We start from the raw sequence: 21,003 nt of genomic DNA, 5'->3' as shown, positions 1-21,003 counted from the left end.
GCTGGAAACAGGCAGGTGCAATAGTAACAGGGAGGACCACTGCAGACCATGCTAGCTAACAGCCTTAACACCTTGATTTAGAATCACCATGGAAATGCACTTCTGCATGCGTCCATGAGGGTGTTTCTAAAAAGGTTTGCTGAGGAGGGAAGACCCACACTGAATGTGGGTGGTGCCTTCCCGTGGGTTGGGGTCCAAGGCTGAATAAGTAAGAGAAACTGAGGGCTGTTGATATGGCTTAGTAGTTAAAGAGTGCTGGATGCTCTTCCAGAGGACCTGGGTTCCATTCCTAGCACCCACACAGTGGCTTACAACTGTCTTTAACTCTCGTTCCAGGGGCGCCAATGCCCTCCTTTGTCCTTTGTGAGTGCCAGGCACACACGTGGTTCACAGCCACACATGAAGGCGAAACGCTCATGCACAGAAAATGAACAAGAAACAATAATATTTTTTTTCCCCAGAAGGTCAGTTTTATTTCTAAGAGTCTGTCATTAACTCTTAGTGGGATCAACAGTCACCTGTCTCACTTGCCCTGGGTTGCCTGTATAGCCAGCAAACAGAGTCTGGCCATCAGCAGGCCACAACAGAGAGAGGTAGCCTGGGGCTCTGCGTCGCCGCTGGTTCTGGCAACTTCTTGCTTCAGGTCATCTACAGTGATCTTGCCCTCCAAGTCCCATATCTTGACACTGGAGCCAGTGGCAGCACAGAGCCAGGAGCCATTCCAGCGGAAGCACAGGGCATTGATGATGTCCCTGACGCTTGTGTCGCCGCCACCTCTTCGTAGCTTGGCCATCCTTGCCTCCAGAGAGAACCATCTGGAGAGGCCGTCGCTCTGTTTAGATAGCCAGTGTGACCAATGGGGTTGCTTGTCAGTTTGCAATTAGCCAAATTCCAAAGCTTGACCAGCTTGTCCCCATCCACATGAGATGATGATAGGGTTGTTGCTCTTTGGGGAGGAGCCAACACAAACTTCTATCACTCTCATCCTGGACAGTGTACTTGCCGACACCCAGAGTATTCCATAGCTTTATGGTCTTATCCTGGGATCCAGAGACTATCTCCCAGTTATTCAGCACATCCTTGGCATGGCCTACCAACTGTCTCATAGCAGGTCCCATTATGAGATCCCAGAGATGCGGAATTCCATCCCAGGAGCCTGTGAGGGCGAACTGGCCATCAGACGAGATAACAATATCACTAAGAAAGTGGGAGTGATTTTGCAGAGCATGATGTGGTATGCCATAGTTGCTCTCGTCCCTGGTCAGCTTCCACATGATGACCACTTTGTCTCAAGGCACAGGATCATCATGCCTGGGAACTGCAGGGTGGGGACGATCTGTGTTTCCCAGCTCTAACTGGCCCCTGAGGGTCCCACAAAGGTCATCTACTCAGTCCTGACTGCAGCTCATGAGAGTGTCTCCCTAGAGACAAGGATGGCGCTGGATAGCTCAGGGAGGCAGGCACTGCAGCGGCAGCCACCATGACCCTGTGGAGAAAGAGTATATAAAAATACTTTATGCTTTTTAAAAAGTCTAAAAAAGAGCGTGTGAGCTGAGCACCAGCATTCTCCTGTCCCTACTTCCTGACTGTGACATGATGTGACCAGCTGCTGTGACTTCCTGCCCTGGTGGATTGTGCCCCTTCGAACTGTGAGATGGAATAGACTCTTCCTCCCGGAAGTTGCTTATTTTCAGGTATTCTGGTCACAGCAGTGAGAGAAGGAGGCCTCCCTGGGATGGCTGTGATGTTCCAGAGGGCTAAGCTGGCTCATTCGGGCTCCCCACCCTCCTGGCACCTCTCACGCTAGGCATTCATTAAACATGCCCTCTTCAGCTTTCTGAGGAAAGAGACATTGGCTAGGGTGTGGGCCGAATCCATCTGACCTCTACCTTGGCTACTTGTTTTCCAGATGGCTCAGCGTGGTAGTTTGAATGCTGTGTCCTCCATAAGTCTTGGCATACAAATGCCCAGTTGGTGGCTGTTTGGGGATCCTTAGGAGGTGTGACCTTGCTGGAGGAAGTGTGTCCCTGGGGGCGGGACTTGATGTTTCAGGTATGATCTCTCTGCTTCTGGCTTGCCGATGGAGATGTGGTCTGTCAGCCGCTGCTCCTAATGCCATGTCTCCCTGCTACCTCTGCTCTCCCATGACTAACTATGATTCCTCTGGAACCACAAGCCCCAAACCAACTCTTCTATGAATTGCCTTGGTCCTGGTGCTCTATCGTAGCAACAGAAAAGTAACAACACACTAGTTGTTACCCACACCCCCACATCTTTTTAGATGGCCTCCTTATGATACCCTCATTGCCCATACTCCTTAACTATGGGACTGCCATGTCTACAGATAAGAAACGCTTTTGCTAGTATGTTGCTACTTTTCTGTTGGGTGTTGGGACTATCAGCTTAAAAGCTCTCTCTGGTGACTTGCAACAAAGAGTATCTCTGTCCCTACCCTGCCTTCTCCTTTTCTTCCACTGAGTCATCTTGCTGGCTCAGTTGGGTTCTCAGTCATTCTTAGATGACAGGATTCTGACTTCAAATCCAGTTCTGCAGGTGAGACTGCAGCACCACACAAGTCATCTAGACCCTGTGAGACTGAAGACATCAGGCCTCGGCTCCCTTAGCCTCTGAAGAAGAGCCCTGGATAGGGCAAGCCATTATAGAAGCATGAAGGGCTAGCCAAGGAGTAGCGCCTTATGTACTCACACCCCTCTTCCAGGAAGTACCACGTCCCACTGGGCAGCACGGACTTGTTCCTCCTGATCCAGCACTGGGGTAGCATTTCCAACTGCACCAACCCAGCTTCCACCTCCTACAGGAATTCTTTACGTCTGCCTCACAGATCAGGGTCCAGGCAACTATGGCCCAAGTTGATTATGTCAGTGAATTTTTTTTACATTTAGTGTACCTGTGTGTGTGTGTTTGTGGGACACACATGTCTCATTGTGGTCAGAGGATTTGTGGGAGTCATTTTTCTTTGTACATCATATGAGTCCTGTAACTCAAACTCAGGCTGTCGGGCTTGGCAGAAAGTGCCTTTAACCTCCGAGCCATCTCATCTCTCATCTCTCTGGGCCTGTTTTTTTTTTTTTTTTTTTTTTTTTTTGCTGCTTTGATACAGGGTCTCACGTATTCCAGGCTGGCCTGGAGCTCCTTAGATAGCTGTGGATGACCTTGAACTCCTGCTTCTTCTGCCTCTACCTCTGAGACTGCAGGTGTGTCACCACCCTGCCTGAATTACGGCGTGCCGGGGATTAAATCTCAGACCTCATATATACTAGGCAAGCGCTTGATCATCTGAGCGTCACCTTAGCCCTGGCAATGTGGTTTTGAGGCGCGGCTGCACTCAGCAGCTTGCACACCGTCTGTAGCTGTTTAGGGCTCAGATGGCCAGAGTTTGGTTATTGCATCATAGATGCTAAGTTGGAGGTAGTGAGCTGGTCTTTTGCAGAAGAAGTTTGCTATTTGCCAGTTTGCAAATCTGCAGGTAGAGGGCAGGGACAGGCTTATTTACCTCAATCCCCTGTGCAAGGTTCTCTGCAGAAGGGAAGATGGACTTCCATAAACGCTTAATTATGGGGAAGCATCCAAGCTGGAGAGCGTCAATGAAGAGCGTCCAGAGGAGACAGTTAAATTACTCAAGAGCAAAAGCAGGTTTCAAGGACTTTAAAAGCCTTCATTTACATACACGGAGTTGATAAGCTAATTACCCAACAATCTTGTCCTAACCAGTAAAGCTGCCCCCTACGGTCTTGTTAGATAACACCTTGTTAACCTGACTGACTTGACTATCATCAAAGTTCAATTTTCTGTAATCCGCACTTGACCCTCCCACTTCCCCCACCTCTCTTGAGTCTGAATTAGACTTTAAATAGACAGGGCAGCTGAATCGGAAGGGCCAGCAAATAGTCAACCTCACACCACAGAGATGGTCTTCCTCAGACGGCAAAGGCTGGCTGAGGGCAGCCGGTGTTCACCTGGCAAGCATTGTGGGTAGACTCACTACCCAGGAACCTCAGTGTCTCCAGGGCCCAGGGCAAGGAGACTTGGGAGAAGTTTAAAACACATTGCTCTCAAAATTAACATTCCTTGCAACTGACCATGACCGACATGAAAGAATGTTTACTTAAAACTCTACTAGGCAAATGGCATTATGCTGATTGCAACCTCACTCCCAGGGTTATTCATAAATTATATTAAGTGAGGGATGTGGTTGCATTTAAAGATGTTTGCTGTGGTTTAGGGGCAGGTCTGCTGGAAGAGCGGGAAGGCTTCTTAACCACTGAGTCATCTCTCCGGGCCCTGAAATCCAGATTATCAACCCGATGACAGCTGGATGCAGAAGACGGCACACATGTTGGGAGTCACAAAGCTCATCTAGATTTAGGGACTTTCTTAAGAACCAGGACATGGTCGTGTCTTACTGTTGCAGGTTTTACACACACATGACATTTTTATTTGTTTTGTGTCTGTGCCCAGGAGTGGAAGTCAGAGGACACTCGAGGGAGCTGGTTCTCTTCTTTCTCCTTGTGGGTTATACTAGGGATGGAACCCAGGTTGGCAGGCTTGGTTGCAGGCACCTCTGTCTGCTGAGCCGTCTTGCTGGCCCACACAAGCATATGAACTGTGGATGCTTTGTCAGGGGCCTTCTAGGGATTTCTAATGGTTTATGTGGAGGGGGAGCTCTAAAATCCAGTTTTTAAAAAAATTTATTTTGATGTGTGTGTGTGTGTATGTGTGTGTGTATGTGTGTGTGTCTGTGTGTATGCCATACACATGCTGGTGCCCTTCCCTTAGAGGCCAGTAGAGGACACTGGATCCTCTAAAGTCCATGTAATAATAGGTCATTGTGAGTGTCCTCATGTGGATGCTGGAACTCAAACTAGAGTCTCCTGGAACGACAGAAAGTCCTCTTAGCCACTGACACATTTCTCCAGCCCTTTATCAGTTATCAGCCTGATGACACTCCCCCCACTTTGCCCAACAGCACTAACTAGAACAGAATAAGCTTAGAAGTGTTGTTAGACAGCACTAGGCCACAAGTCCTGGAGTTCAGGAGGTAACTATTTGACTGGAGCTTTCAAGATGCTATCTGCTATGGACATACGCTTTGGTTTGCATGTGTCCCCGAAGTCTCTGTGTTGAAAACTATCACTAATTTATGTATTAATGGTAAGAGGAAGAAAGGCCTTTGGGAGGTAACTGGGCTAGATGAGGTCGTAAGGCTGGGGCCTCGGTGACAACATTAGTCATATTGACTGAGCCATCTCTCCAGGTCTCTGAAGGACTTTTAATGTAACAAAACCCTTTCCTTCAAACAAGCCAAATTCCACATTTCAGGCTCACTTATCCTGGAACTCTAGGACACTGGCCATTTGACTCACGGGAAGTTCAAGAGAGAGCAAAGCTGGCACTCGTGCTTGTCTTGCTATACGATGCAGGAAGAAGGAAGGTCCTTGGGCAGCCACGGAGCAGACAGATGTTGGCATTATGCCCCTGGATGTCCCAGTTCCAGAACCGTGAGCCAAATACACTGTCAGTTATGAATCATTCCATCTCAGGCGTGTTACAGCAACAGAAACGGACAAAAAGACATTTTCTCCGTGAACAGTTTGAACAACTGAGAAACAGGCGGGGTGAGGCTGACTTAGATCCTCCTGGGCCCAGGCCCTTGTCCTCTTTCATTTTACAGAGGAGGAAGTCATAAGAACTTGGGCTGGTCTATGCCAGGCAAGGCCAGGACTGTCTTCTTACTCTGGCTTCTGATTGCAGAGGTGGCAGGTGAGAAGGGGCTTTCCTGTCTGAACGTGGTTAGGAAAGACTGGTTTAGGGTTTGACTTACTCTCAAAGACCTGTGTTGTGTGCAGGTGCATACACATGTGTGTGCATGTGTGTACACATGCCTACAGAAGCCAGAAGTCAACCTCAGATGTTCTTCAGGAACTGTCTACCTCCTTTCCTCAAAATGGGCTCTTTCCCTTTTATCTGGAACCCCAGGATTAGGCTCGGTGTTCTGCCCAGTGAGCCCGAGGACCTGTGTCCGACTCCCTGGTACTGGGATTGCACGCATGCACCACCACCCCGGGCTGTCTTATGTGGGTGCTGGGAGTTGAACTCAGGTCCTCATGCTTGTGCAGCCGCACGCCACCTCCCCAAGCCCTCATAAAGACTTCTAATGTAACGAAACCCTTCCCCACAAACAAACAAGCCAATTCCCACAACCCAGAATTCAGTTGAGCTCAGCATTATAAGATGATGGGCCATTTGAGCTCAAATGAGGGCATGGTGTGTGAATCCCTAACTCTGTGGCATCTCATTTTGTCTTTAACAGTTTGGCATAAGGCTGGTGATACCATTTGCAGGTCCTTGGGCAAAATGAAAATATTGGGGCCTCTATTCAATGAATTCCAAGAGAACAACAGGAGAGCCTTGGGCTGAGCAGGAGCCCTGAAGCAGCAAGCCACACCCGTGAAGTTGGTACGGGCTGTGGACTACTTGGTTTGCTTCTTTCAAGGCCGTGTCTTGCACATACAATCACTCTTAAAACTTTTAAAAAAATTGCTTTATTTTTATTTTATGTGTATCTGTGTCTTGCCTACATATATTTGCACACACTATGTGCATGTCTGGTGTTCTCAGAGACAGAAGAGGGTGTTAGATGCCCTAGAACTAGAGTTATGGACAGTTGTGAGCCAGCTTGTAGGTGCTGGGAATCAAATCTGGGTCATCTGGAAGAATAGCTAGTGCTCTTAACTGCTGATCCATCTCTCTAGCCCCCACATATACATATTTTATATGCATGAATTTTTCTGCACGTGTGTCTATGTACTATGCATATGCCTAGTACTCACAGAAGCCACAGATGGCACTGTGATCTTTGGAACTGGAATTGCAGATGCTTTAGCTGCCATGTGGGTGCTGGGGATCAAACCTGAGTTCTCTGGAACAGCAGTCAGTGCTCTTAACCACTGAGCTATCTCTCCATCCCTGTATACATATTTTTTGAGTCAGAGTCTCACTACATAGCTCTAGCTGGCTTGGAACTGGTTATGTAGACAAGGTTGGTCTTGAACTTACAGAGATCCACCTGCCTCTGCCTCCTGAATGCTGGCATTAAAGGTGTGCATGACCACGTCTGGCTGTTTTTGAAGATGTCCAAAGTGAATACGGAGCTCAATGGTTGAAGGATGACTCTGATTTTATCAATAAGGGTCAGCCTGGGTTTCTTCAGAAAGTATTGTGGTGGCACACACCTTTAACCTCAGCCCTCTGGAGGCAGAGGCAGGTGGATCTCTGGAGTTAAAGGCCACCCTGGACTACACTAGACTGAACTAGTCTCAAAGAGAAACAAAGCCAAGTGGTGGAGGCTCATGCTTTTAGTCCCAGCACTAGGGGGCAGAGAGTGGAATATAAGGCGGGAGGAGACATGAGCTCAGGGCATTTAGTCTGAGGATTTGTGGCGATACGATTGCCCATTTGGTTTGAGGATTTGGTAGAGGCACAAAGTCTCTCTAGTGACTGGCTCTTCTGATCTTTCAGCATTTACCCTGACATCTGACTCCAGATTTTTATTTAATAGGACTAATTAGGAATGCACTACACTTCCACCTCATTCACTGAGGCAAGGTCTCTCAGTTGAACCCAGAGCTCACCAATGTGGTTACTGGCTAGGCTCTCTAGCCAGCTTGATCTGAGGTTCCCCTGTCTCTGCCTTCTGATGTTGAAAGTGAAGGCAGGCTTCCAAGTCTGTCTGGCTTTACTGGATTGTGGGGATCCAAACACTTGCACGTCAAGCACTTTATCCATGGAGCCATCTCCCCAGCCCCAGAAACATATTTTGCAGAGTGACTCATTAATTGAGCATTCTGGGTCCCACTCAGCCTCTCCAGTGATTCATCGGCTCGCATTCTCGCATTTGCTGCCGTGTAGTTCTTACTGGTCTTGTTAGCTGGCACATTCCCAGCCAAACTGGCTCTAACCTGGGTGTTTTAAGCCATTCAGGTAACAGTTAACCCCTCCCACAGGGCATGCGGTGATTGTCTTTCCTGTTGCCCACCCTGAGGGTGGCATGGGCTGAGAACGTGGATAGGAGGGTGGGGACAGCTTTCCTTGCTTGAGGATTTGCATCTTTAGAAACAGGACTACGGTACATCCTGGGACACAGAGGAGCCATGGAAACAGGCTTCTCATTGCTTGTGACTTGGGCTACTGAAGGGTGTGGAGGGCACAGCAGACCTTTGAGAAGGGATTTCTGGGAGTTGCTGCTTCACAAGGGAACTTCTCTACTTGTATCTTAATCTACTTTGAAGCTTGGGCCTTCCCAAATGCAAACTCACTGGGCTTCCAGTTGCCAGAACATACTCCCTCCCCACACCAGAAATTCCTCAGGTTTTCCTAAAAGGAGCCTTTGTGTAGCAAAAGGGAGACTGAAGTCTAGACTCTTAGGGTGAGCAAGGAGGAGCCCGTGGTGCTGGCAGGCCCTGTTTTGATTTGTTTATCCTTTCGTTTGTTTTTGCAGTGGGCACGTCCTTGGCCTTGAACGTAGCAGTGGTTCTGCTTTAGTGTTAGGGGCTGGTGAGATGGCTCGTTAGCTACAAGCTCTTGCTGTTATTGCAGAGGACGACTCAGGTTTGGTTCTGAACAGGGCAGTTCACAAGTCCTCATAACTTCAGCTCCTGAGGATGACAGCCATCTTGCTGGAGTGAGTGCCACACGGCATACAGCCGAGCTGCTAGTTTTTCCCCCACTGAATTTGTTCAGTGAAGACAATGCATTTCTTCCTGGGAACTCAGACTGCTCTGCCATCCTGCTGACCTTCATGGTGTCCTCACACAACCCAGACTTCCTCACCCTTTCGGGGGTGTGGACAGAACAGTGCATGGCTGTCTCAGCTCTTGGGAAGGAGGGCAAGACTGGCCTCCCTCTGAATCCGAGAAGGTGGTTGAATGCCTTTCACAGTTGCTGCCCGGTCAGAAGCCACAGAGGGCTTAGGCTTTGTCTTGGCGGCTGCTGCTCCCATGACAACTGCCTACTAATCACTGTAGGAGATCTCCGTGTTATTTCTAATCGCTGTAGGAGATCTCCGAGTGGGACTGGGTAGACGCTCAGTGGTTGAGAGCACTTGTTACTCTGCCAGAGGACCCAAGTTCAGTTGCCAGTACACACTTTGGGTGATTCACAACTGCCTGTAACTCCAGCTTTAGGAGATCTGATACCCTCTTCTGGCTTCTGCAGGCACTGCACTCACGTGTCCATGTGTGTGCGTGCACGCATGCACGCTCATACACGCATACACACAAATACATTTTTAAAAATTTAAAAGGAAAAATTATAAATAATAAGGCTTTAGTGAGAAGAAATTGAATCATCATTGGCCCCACAGTGTGTGTGTGTGTGTGTGTGTGTGTGTGTGCATGTACATGTTTATACCCATATGTACATATATGTTTATGTGTGCCTATGAAGGCTAAAGATACTGTTCTTTAGGTATTGTTCCTTAGTTATACTGTTCATTATTTTGAGACAAGGGTCTCTCATTAGCCCGGAGCTCATTGAACAGGCTGTGCTGGCCTAGGGATCCCCAGGAACATGCCTGTCTTTACCTTCCCAGGGCTGGGGTCACAAGTATGTACCATTATTCTTAGCTTTCAAACCTTACATCTGGAGATTGAACTTAAGTCCTTGTGCTTGCCAGACAAGCCTGTTACCAGCTGAAGCAACAGCTCCCCACCTCCCGCTTCTCTCAGACAGCCTGCTGTGGTCTTGGTTTTGGAGGCCAGCCTCATCACTTACGCGTTGTCACAAATCACTTGTGTAGCTGGTGTCCTATGACCTTCGGGACAGTGTCTTCCTATCCCCAAGCTTCCAACAACCCAGCCTGTATGGAGACCCACAGGCTAGTCTCTCTCTAAATGGGGAAGTGGTTCAAGAATTGGGGAACTATGGTTCAGGAGGAGGCAGTCTCATCAGGTCAGTCATGGAGGAAGCTTCTAAAATCGTGCTTACTGGCTATGCAGAGCCTCTGCCTGGATGGAGGTGTGTATGGCCTGAGATCCCATGTTCCTTGCAGGGACATGTTCTACTTTTCAAATACACGGGCTAAGGCTCAGAGAGGTCAGGTCCAGACAGACAGAGCCCAGGGTTCTCAAACTGGATGCAGCCGGCTGAGGGACAGAGGAAACAATTTTGTGGGGCTGGGGCATGTTTCAGTGGGGAACGTGCATTCTGAGCAGGAATGAGGACATGAGCGTACCTCGGCAATCATGGAAGAAGTCAGGCCTGGCAGTGCACACCTTTATCCCAGTGGAGACAGGAGGATCTCTGTGGATACCCTCTCTAGCCAATCAGTGAGCTCCAGGTTCAGTGAGAGACCCTGTTTCTAAAAGAAAAAAACCAGAGCAGAGTGATAGAAGAAGATGTCCAGATGTCCACATCTGGCCTCCATTGGCATGCAGGTCTCTACGCATGCATGCATGCCCATGGTGGAGGAGAGAACACTTATTTTGGGGTTCCTTTCCCCTTTCCTGCAGCCTTCCAGGGATTCAGAATCTCCCACCTAAAAATTTCCCACTTGAGGCAGCTGCCTCCAGGAAAACGAGAAAGGCCCAGTGGGCTTCTCGGGAAAGAAGTCAGTCCCCAGCCTCCATCTCACAGAAAAGCTGTTATTAAATTCTATGCTGGGCCCCGACCTGGATTTAAAGATTTACAAGAAGACAAATGCCAAACAGATGCCCATTAGGGCCCTGACAGCCGAAGCTTAAAGATAACATTTACATTCTGCCTGGGTCTGTATCTCTCTGTTCCCCACGCGGCCCCTCTCCTGCCTCCAGTGGGATCAATACCTCGGCTGAGGTTACATGGAGGTGGTCACATTCTCCTAAGCTGTTTGCTCAGCACTCGGTTTGCTCTGCTAACATGCTGGCTACTTCTTCCAACAGGCCTGTTTGCCCAGCATTAGGGCTGTTTGCCGAAACACCTAGTCCAATCCAAGGGGGCTCAGCTTTCTAAACAGTTGGTCCCCGAATCTGTCAATCAATAACACCAATTGGGTTCCTGACATGGACAGTGACGGTGGCCAAGTCTAATATTTGCCCAAACACGGCCTGTCCCCACTTTCCCAGCACCTGACAGTCCCTAGCTCGACAAGAAGGACATTCGCCAAGCGCACAGGTTGCTGGGAAGACATGGTGTTGTCAAACAGAGACGGATTCCAGGAGAGAAGGGCGCATAATAAATATGACGGTCTCTTTATGAGAGGTCATTTACTGAAATGCACAGCCATTTAGCTGCTCATCTGGCTGGGTGTTGTTAAAAGTGGCAAGCATGGGGTCTGGAATCTCCTGGACTGGCACAGTAGCCTGGGTTTGTTGGCCTCATAAAGCTTGGGGTTGGATCTAGGGGTTGGCTTGAAGTCATAGGTGATCAGGGACATAATAGGAATCGACTAGGGCCAATGACCAAAAGATCAAGATACATGTCCTTAGAAGAGGACAACAGAGGTTGGCGAGATGCTTCAGTGGCTAAAGCACGTACTGCTGAGCCTGATGACCTGAGTTTGATCCCTGGGAGGCACATGATGGAAGAAGAGAACCAACTCCCCCTAGCCATCCTCTGACCTCCCATGTGAGTGTGCATGCTTACACACACACACACACACACACACACACACACACACCCCAAATAAACATAATAAAAAATTTAAGAGTGATGGTTTAATGGGACCAGCTTTTCTTTGGTCCTTGGGGATGAGAAAATCTTTTGGAACCTGATAGAGGCATTGGCTGGGCAGCATTGTGAATGCACTAAATGTTGCTAAATTATTCACGGCAAAGGTTCATTTTCTGTCCTGTGCATCCGAGAGGCTCTCATGCCTAACTCGGGCTTCAGCTCAGAGTACATGCTTAATAAATGTTTATTGAAAGAACGACCTAACATTTACACAGCCACAAAGCCCTTTGTTATACATTGGCTCATTTTATCCTTAAAGAACCCTCTGCAGTGGGCAGAGGTGAGTGTTAGCTTTTTCATGTTGTGAAGCAAAGCTAAGATTTGGAGAACACTGTGTAGTCTCCCACAGTGAGAAGTGGAGGTGCTGGGATTCGAACCACAAAATCATGGGGTCCCAAGTCTGTGCACATAGAGCTCTGCTCGTTCCATAATGGGAAATAATTAAAGAATTAAAGGCTATTTATGACCCTTCTTTTTGGATGTTTACTTATTTTCAAACTTTTTAGTTGGCAGGTATTGATTATATCATATATCATAATGGGACTTATAATGACACTTTCATACATGTATATAGTGTATTTTGATGGTATTCACCCCAATTTCCCTCTTGTGCCCCTCACATTACCACTGACCCACTTCTTCACTACTAGCTCCCTTCTACTTCCATGTGAATGGTTGCATGTGCATGTACGTGTGAATGCGTGTGCATGTGCGTACGTGTTACACCTTGAAGAAAATGCCTCTTTTTTCTCCCGTCACCACTAATGCCTATAGATTCCCAGGGAGGGGTGGGGGGTGGGGCTGGCTCATGAACCCTTCTTCCATTCCTGATAGAATATCGACAAGCCCAAGCTTACACAGGCTTCGTGCAGGTAACCACATCTGCTTTGGGTTCAAGTTCACTAGTGCCGCAGGCTTCCCATACTCAGAAGATAGCATTCTGCGACACCTCACCCCCCTTTCTCTGGCTCTAGCATTTTTTCTTCTCTCTCTTCAGTGATGTTCCCTGAGCCTTGGAGGGGTGATATCAACACATTTTTATCACTAAAAATGATTAAAAATGTTGTCAAAGCAGGTGCTTGATGTCCCCTGTTCCTAGCACCTAGTTAGTTGGGTCTTTATTAACTCACTCGCTGAGCTACAGGCACAGAGACCTCTCTGTTGAGGGACCCAGGCATCTTGGAGCATCAGGGTCTTTAACAAGAATCTGGGGGCTGCAAAGGAGACTTCGCCAGAGGCACATATCCCTCTCCATAGCATGGGCACCATGGGAGGGACCTGCCTGATGGTGGCTGGGCCATCTCACTGACACCTGTTAGGCTGGGTGTGGCTGTGCTGTTAAGAGAGATGGATTTCAAAAGTGTCATGGGTGACTCATCACTCCCACATCTTGTTTCTTTTTCTGCTTCTTCTGCCTGTGAGGTCTTGATAAAACCCTAAGCAAATGTTTCATAGTCCACAAGGTGGAACAATGTAGTTTGTATCATAGGGACATGCTGGTCAGGGGAGCCAGGGAGTTTGGAAGTACTCAACACAATGCCAGGGAAGAAGGATATCCAGTAGTTTCTATGATACTTTCTTGGCTTTATTTAGGGAACCTGGACCCGTGGGCTAAGGTTGGGCTGTAAGGACCGTTTTCCCTAGTGTAGGCCACAGTTATGATTTTTATTAAAAAGAAAAAGCCATCTGGACTAGAGAGATGGCTCAGTGGTAAAGAACATGTGCTGCTCTCACAGAGACCTGGAGGTTCATTCCCATCACCCATGTCAAGCAGCTCACAGCTACCTGGAAATCCAGCTCTGCGGGGATTCAATGCCTATGACCTCTTAGGGCACCTGCACTCAAAAATACCTACCCAAACCCCACCTCCAAAATGCGCATAATTAAAAATAAAGAAAATAAACCTGAGAAAATAAATTTGACTGAAATTTGTTTGCTTTCATTGCCTGTGGACCCTGGCAATTTTAAAAATCTGAGAGAAAAAGGTCCCTGAAAAGTCAAAGAGGAAATCACTTTGGGACTGTGGAGTTTTGCAGTAATCACAAGATACTGGTGTTACCATGTGAGCCTCAGGCCAGGGCAGGGTCTTAGTGTTCTGTAGTGGACAGCACTCACTCTAGGGACATCTAGGCCACGATGATGCTGACAACACCACACAGGAACCCAACCCTTCAGACAGGACGCAAAACTGCAGTCCTGTTTCTTTCCCCCTTTCTTCCCTCCCTCCCTGTTTCCTTCCCTTCCTTTCTCCTTTTCTCTCTCCCTGTTTCCCTCCCTTCCTTTCTCCTTTTCTCTGGCCTCCACACTGATTCCTACTTACATTCATGCACACACACATACACACACTTTCAGCCAGGTCTGGTGGTGCAGGCCTGTAATCTCATCTACTAAGAAGGATGAGGTAAGATTGAAAGTTCAAGTCCTATCTGAGCTACAGAGTGACTTCAAGGCCAGTTTGAATTATATAAAGAGACCCTGTCTCAAAATAGAAAAAGTAAAAATAAGTGGGTTGGGAATGCAACTGTGTAGTAAGAACTTACCTAGTACATTTGAGGGCTCAGGTTCAATCCTAGCACCCAAACAAACAAAACAAACAAACAAAGAAAAAACAAACAAAGAAACAAAAAGGAAAGTAAGTAGCTTCAAAATGAACACCGATATCAAGGAGTATAAACCAGTGCCACTCACCAGGGGCTCATTTTCAGTGACCACTTGGGCATGAACATTCAGTGTAGATACTCAAGAGACAGAGTCAGGTGAATCTCTATGAGTTAAAATTCAGCTGGGGTTATATAGTGAGACTATGTCTCAAAAAAAAAAATCAAACCAAAAATATGCTCAGTTGTACCACAAGAACACTTACTCAACTATGTTCATAGTAGCTTTGTTTGTAATAGCCAGAACATGGAAAGAACCTAGATGCCCTTCAACTGAAGAATGGATAAGGAAAATGTTGTACATTTACGCAATGGAGTACTACTCAGCTGTAAAAAACAATGACATCAGGAAATTTAAAGGCAAATGGATGGAACTAGAAAAAAACTCATACTGAGTGAAGTAACCCAGAGCCAGAAAGACGAACATGGTATGTACTCACTCACAAGTGGATATGATCTGTAAAGTAAATGATAACCGTGCTACAATCCACAGACCCAGAGAGGCTAGGTAACAAGGACGGTCCAAGGGGAGACACATCCATCTCCCTGGGAAGAGGAAATAGAGGAGACCTCCTGGTTGGACTGGTGGCAGGTAGGCATGGGAACTTGAGGGATCAGGTTGGGGGAGGGGGAGAGTGCTGTGAGAGATGACTGGGGCTTTTAGGGGTCAGGTAGAAGCCTGATGCAAGGGAAACTACCTCGAGTCTACTAGAATGGCCCCAGCTAAGGCTCCGGGCAGTAGTGGATGCGCAGCCTGAATTGGTCACTCCTGTGATGGGATTGGTGCTACCCTGGTTGTCACTGGAGTGCCTCATCTAGTGACGGATGGAGGCCCCAGAGGCCAGAAGAAGGTAACAGATTCCCTGGACTAGAGTTGCACATGGTTGGAGCCACTATGTGGGTGCTGGGAATCAAACCTAGGTCCTCTGCAAGAGCAGGCAGTGCTCTTAACCACTGAAATATCTTTTCCCAGGCCCCAAATGGAGACTTTTTGTCTTAAAAATCAAAGAACAAATTCACATGACGGAATAATCCATTAATTGCACCTTTTGCTGGCATATTGGGTTATGAAAACGCTCTTACTGGTCACCAGATTACTGATGTAATTACTAATGAAGGCAATTATTTTAGTAGGTTGACCTGAGGCTCAATCTGCATAAATATACATAAAGGCCCCTGTGGGCACCGTTGCACTGCTCTGTCCTGGTCCTTAGAGTCCTTAGAGCGACTTAAGCCCATTGCTTTGCAAAAGCAGCCACATAATCACCATGAATTTCCATTTCTAAAGGAAGTTGAATTAGGGGACTTGTGCCAGTCCCAAACAGTGTGAGTTTAGTGGAACTCAACAACAACCATGGAGAAAAGAAAGCGGGAGAAGAGCAAAAGAGGTGGCTATGCAGGGTGGACTTAGAAACACATCATGGTTACATTTAGGAATATATGTGTGCCTGTGTGTGTGGATGTCGCGAGGGTACACAGGAGATGACAGAGTCCAACCCTGGCCAGTGCTAACCGCTCAGTAAGAGACAATTGATGCCAAGGGCTGAAGAGATGGCTCGGGAGCGAAGGTGTTTGCCAGGCAAGCACGAGGACCTGAGTTGGGACCCCCGGAACCATGTAAAAGTCTGGGCGCAGTACTGTACACCTGTAATCCCAGCACTTGGGAAACAGAGGCTGCGGGGGGCCTGTTGGGTAGCTGGTCTTGCTAAATTAGCTGTGTTCAGGGAGAGATCTTGCCACAAGCAAACAAACAAGCAAACACACAAATGTTCTAGAGGAAGACACACCTGCTATTGACCTATGACCCCATATGTACCAGCACACCCACAAACAGGTGTACATGAATAACAGACACTTGAGAACATGGAGAGAAAGAGACTGAGAAAGAGAGCTGATGTCACACCCTAGACTCCCCCAGGATACCCTCCTTCATCAGGGACCTCTCTCCCCTGGTAATCCAGGATTTACCACAGATCTTGCCTCAGGGAAGGCCTTTTTCTGGGACTGGGATAATTCTGGGCCTGTGTTTCTCCGCTGAGCAAACCAGCCTGAACTGGTATGCCTGGAGAACAAGGCAAGACCCTGCGGCCTGGTGAAAACTTGCTCAAATATATACGGCCTCCGAGGAGATGGAATGACAGAAGGCTGACGGTTCCTGTGAAAAGCAAGTGTTGTTTGCTGTGTTAGTGACCCCAGAAGTCATTCCTAGGCTCCTGTGTTGAAATCATGATCTATCTGTAGCCACCTTTCTTTCCAGTGCTCACCCAAGGTCTGGCCCAGCACCCAGAATAACAACCACACCATTTCCTACAGCCCAGGGTTGTATTAAAGACGAAGCCTTGCTTTTCTGCCTCCTGTTTAACAAGGTAAACAGTAGCTAAGTTAACAAGTTAACATGTGTTGCCTTCCACAGGACAACTAACTGTGCCAGGGATTTCAAACGCTGTAGATAGCTAGACCATCTGATATAAGCCCACCACAAGCCTGTGAGGGAGGTCACATTCTCTCCTCTTTACTGTACTTCAGAGAAGGTAAGCGGCTTGCCCAAGGTCGCCTCGCTTGTGAGAATCTTGGTTGGGATTTTGAGCTTAGCACAGGCTGCACTCAGTCTCAGCACCTAGCTGGCTTCTCTGAGGGAAACTGGTCCTGCTCTGGGAGCCACAGGTCAAGGTGACCATGGCGCAACAGGCTTCTGAGAACAACAAAGAACATGAAGTGTAGCCTAACTCAGTGAGGCATCTTACCGGCACTCTGTCCAGCTCGAGAGTCTGAGCCGGCCTGTCCTGAAGAGGCCTGAGTATTCTCCATGGAGGAGTAATTGACCGAATAAAATACATTACAATGGGGGCTGGAGAGATGGCTCCTCACTTGAGAACACTTGTTGATCTGCAGATGACCGGGTTCGGTTCCCCACACCTACAACCGCCTGTAACACTAGACCCAGAGCTGATGTCCTCTTCTGGCCACTTCAGGCACCTGCATGCAAGTGATGCACGCATGCATGCACGTGTGCGCACGCGTGCGCACACACACGCACACACGCACGTGTGCACACCTACACCATAAATAAACCTTTGAAGAATTGCATTTACAATATTTTACGAGAAGCCCTTAAATCCATGGAGGAAAACACAGTTTGAATGCATTTTCAAGCTGAGACACCCTTTTCCACACTAATAATTGATAGACTACCCTCAAATTGTTCTTATTTGTTCATTAACGTAAGTCCCCCGAGGGCTCACTAGGCAACACTTTATTAGCCTGGATGGAAGTAATATATTTTAAAGTAATAAAACAACATTATTTTTAAATTATTTCTTAATGTGGACTTTCCAGCCACTGACTGCCCTGTCTTATAGGTCTGAATTAGTGAGTTTTAATTGTGTGTAAAAAAGCAATAAAATCATCATTACAAAAATGATGGGGTGTTTCACTCACAGCAGGCGCCATGCAGCTTGGTCTGCTCTGCCTCGCTAAGCCCACACAGTGGGCGATGCACACCCTCGCTGCAGGCCAGTGGGCTCAGCTGGGGATCCTCACCAGATTCCAGGCTTGGGAGCATTGCAGTGAGGTCGAATGTTAAGTTTAGTTTTTCCAAGATGACATTCTACAATACCCAAATGAACACAGCCAGCTACAGGAACATGGTGACGAGGGTGATTTTCTCTCATGTGTGATATGCATTGCATGCATGTTGTACACGTATATATGTATGTTTCCCATGGGTAGGTATGTACATGTGTGGTACATGTGCATGCACATGTGTATGGCTGCTGGAGAGTGAAGTGTCTTCCTTGATTGTTCCCTGCTTTATTCATAGAGGCAGGGCCTACCAGTTGAGCCCAGAACTCTCTGATCGAGCTTGTTCAGCTACTTGACTCGCTCTGGGATCCCCTGCCTTACAAGTGCTGGAATCACACTATGGGACTGCCATCCCGCCTGGCTTTTCCATGGCATCTGAATTTGTTCATTCCCTGAGTGCGTCTCCAGCTCTGATGCTTATACTGATTGTCATCTTGCAGCATCTACAGTCACCTAGGAGACGAGCTTCTGGGCATGCCTGGGAAGATCTAGCCTTAAGTAGGGCAGCACCATTTCAGGGCCTGGGGGCCTAGACTAAAGAAAGAGAGGAAACCAGTTAATCAACAGTGTCTCGCCTCTCTATTTCCCGACTGCGGGTACAGTGTGACCAGCTGCCTCGCGCTCCTGCTGCCACGCCTTCCCAGCCGCAATGGACTCCACCCTCGGATTCTGAGCCAGAACAAACCCTGTCCCCTTTAAAGTGCTTTTATCGGGTATTGAGGCATAGCAGCAAGATAAGTAATCAATACACCGGGTAAGGCTGACTCTCTGGGTCCAGAAGTCCTGAGTTAACAAAGATAGAAGACTATGAAAGAACAGAGACCTGCATGGCATATGCGACACTTTCCATGATCTAGTGTAGAGTCGACATGTTGGGCCAAGCGGTTGTGGATGTGTGCTCGGTGGACACACAAGGCCCACGAGAAGGAGCGTGGAGTCTAATTTCAAGTCTTACTTCACATATGCTGTGGTTACTGATGGTTTAGTTCGACACCAGTCAAGATATTGCAGAGTATTGTGTGACCAAAACTAATGTTTAAACCAATCAAGCCCATTGCTTGTTTCTGTGTGGGTGAGCCTCACCCCATTAGCTGAAGGCCTTCAGAATGAGAGTATTCTCTGGTGTGTTTCTAGGCTGCCACTGAGAATTTGAATTAGAGACCATGGTCTTCAGCTGGGGGATCCCATCCTTTGGCTTCTCTGGGACATATTAGTTAATGAAGAGTTGTCTTGAGCCATGCTGAAGTCCAGGGCTGTCCTACCCACGCTCCAGGCACTGCTAGACTACGCCTATGCTCATTTTGCATGGCATCAAGCACAATGACATCATCTACACACTTCGTGCTTGAGAATCATGCGCGCAAGTTACAAAAATTGCAACCGAACCCACCTCATACTATTTTAAGTAATCTTAAACTTTTGTCTTGGGCCAAATTCTTAGATATCTTGGCCCACAAGTGCTGTGAGGTTGGGTTAGACACTCCTGTCTGCAACATTATCTCTTTCCAAAAGCTTTAGGTAGTGACCTCCTCTGCAGACACTATAGGGAGCCTGTTAGTGACAGTTGCCCCTTCTCCTTCTAGGCCTCCTTCTTTCTCTGCACGTGTATATCCGTGCACAGTCCCCCCATGCATGCATGAACACGCATGTATGTGTGCACACATGTGCACACACACGCACAAACACACATGTCTTTATGTGTGACTCTTCATACCTAGCCACACTTCTCTAGCTGTTTTGCTGCTCCCTGGTTCTGTGACTCTTGAGGACCCTGACTAGGGCAGACCTAGGGAAGGTATTTTTCTCATGAGGCATGCTGATGTTGGGGACACCAGAAGCAGCGCCAGCAGAGAGACAGTCCATGATGGAGAGGAGTCTATCTTTTTTCTGAACTCTTTTCTGAGACAGACAGGTCTCACTAGGCAGCCCAGGTTGGGACGGAACTTGAGATCCTCCTGCCTCAGCCTCATGAGTGTGCGACTACAGATGCGCACCACCGTGCTGGCTCACTAGTAGGCTTTTATTGCTGCAAGCCATCCTCGAGGCGGTCTGTCAACAAGACACACACTGCAGTATTCCGATCTCCCTGGGGCATCATGTTTTTTTTTCCTAGGTCCTTTTGGAAAATGGTTGGAGGGCCTGTGATAAACTGGGCAACCCAATGGGGACAGGTGACATTCCCCAGCTTCCCCTGCCAGCCTGGGTGCCAATCCTCAAGCTATGGTGCAGGAGTGCCAAACAGTAGAGGGCACCAGAGGCCTGTCTCTGTCGTGACAGCCTGTTTTGGTGGCATCAGGCATGTGTGGGCGAAAGTGGTGCTGCTGCTGTGGGAGGTGGCACTCAGTCGTAAACAGGGAGAGCTCAGGACTGCTGCTGCTGTGTGTGTCACTGTGGTCGTGGGCAAGCGGCTGCGTGAGGCTGACTTACCTCCAGTGGGGTGCAGAGAGCGCTTGGGACCAGGGTCCCGGGGATGTGGGTTACCATGGGTTCTCAAGAGTGGGTCTGACATGAGCGAGAGCTTTCTCTCTGGGCTAACTCTGCATCTCATTGCCCTGCATAGAGCCTGGGAGGGCAAGCCAGGAGCCGGGACAAAGCTTAGCGGGGGCACAGTGTACCAACAGCCAGGCTGTCCCCAAGGCTTCTTCTCTCCAGCACCTTGAATCTCACCATCACGCCTCTGCCTACTTCTTGCCCTTCTTCTACCTCTGCACAATGTTCTGGATTCGGGAGAAAGGGAAGGATGGAGGTGGGAGAGGGTGGCACCGGACAGTAACAGTTTTCATGGACAGATGCTGCTGGGGGTGGGGTAGAGCGGCTGCTTTATTTCTGCTTTGTTTTGAAGGGACTCTCCTAAAGCTTCGGTTCCCCTCTGTAGACAAGGGCTCAGGGGCAGGTGAGCCTGGATTTCCTCGAAGTGGACATGTTGAGGGTCAGGATCAGGGAGGCACGACAGCCTTGGGGAAGGGATGAGAAGGACCTGCTGTCCTGCCAGGAGTCCCTCCAGTCCCTGGACCTGCTTGATTTCCTTTAGTGTTGG

At 48.3% G+C, this 21,003-nt stretch overlaps 1 pseudogene; it reads right to left on the bottom strand.

Moving 5' to 3' along the window:
- Positions 1-491: 491 nt before the first annotated feature.
- On the bottom strand, positions 492-20,450 carry LOC130873521 (receptor of activated protein C kinase 1-like; annotated as a pseudogene).
- Between the last annotated feature and the right edge of the window lie 553 nt (positions 20,451-21,003).

This window comes from Chionomys nivalis, chromosome 4 (genome assembly GCF_950005125.1).
Source record: "Chionomys nivalis chromosome 4, mChiNiv1.1, whole genome shotgun sequence".
Taxonomy (NCBI): Eukaryota; Metazoa; Chordata; class Mammalia; order Rodentia; family Cricetidae; genus Chionomys; species Chionomys nivalis.
Note: the sequence above shows the minus strand (reverse complement) of the source record. Positions and strands in the feature narration are given on the sequence as shown.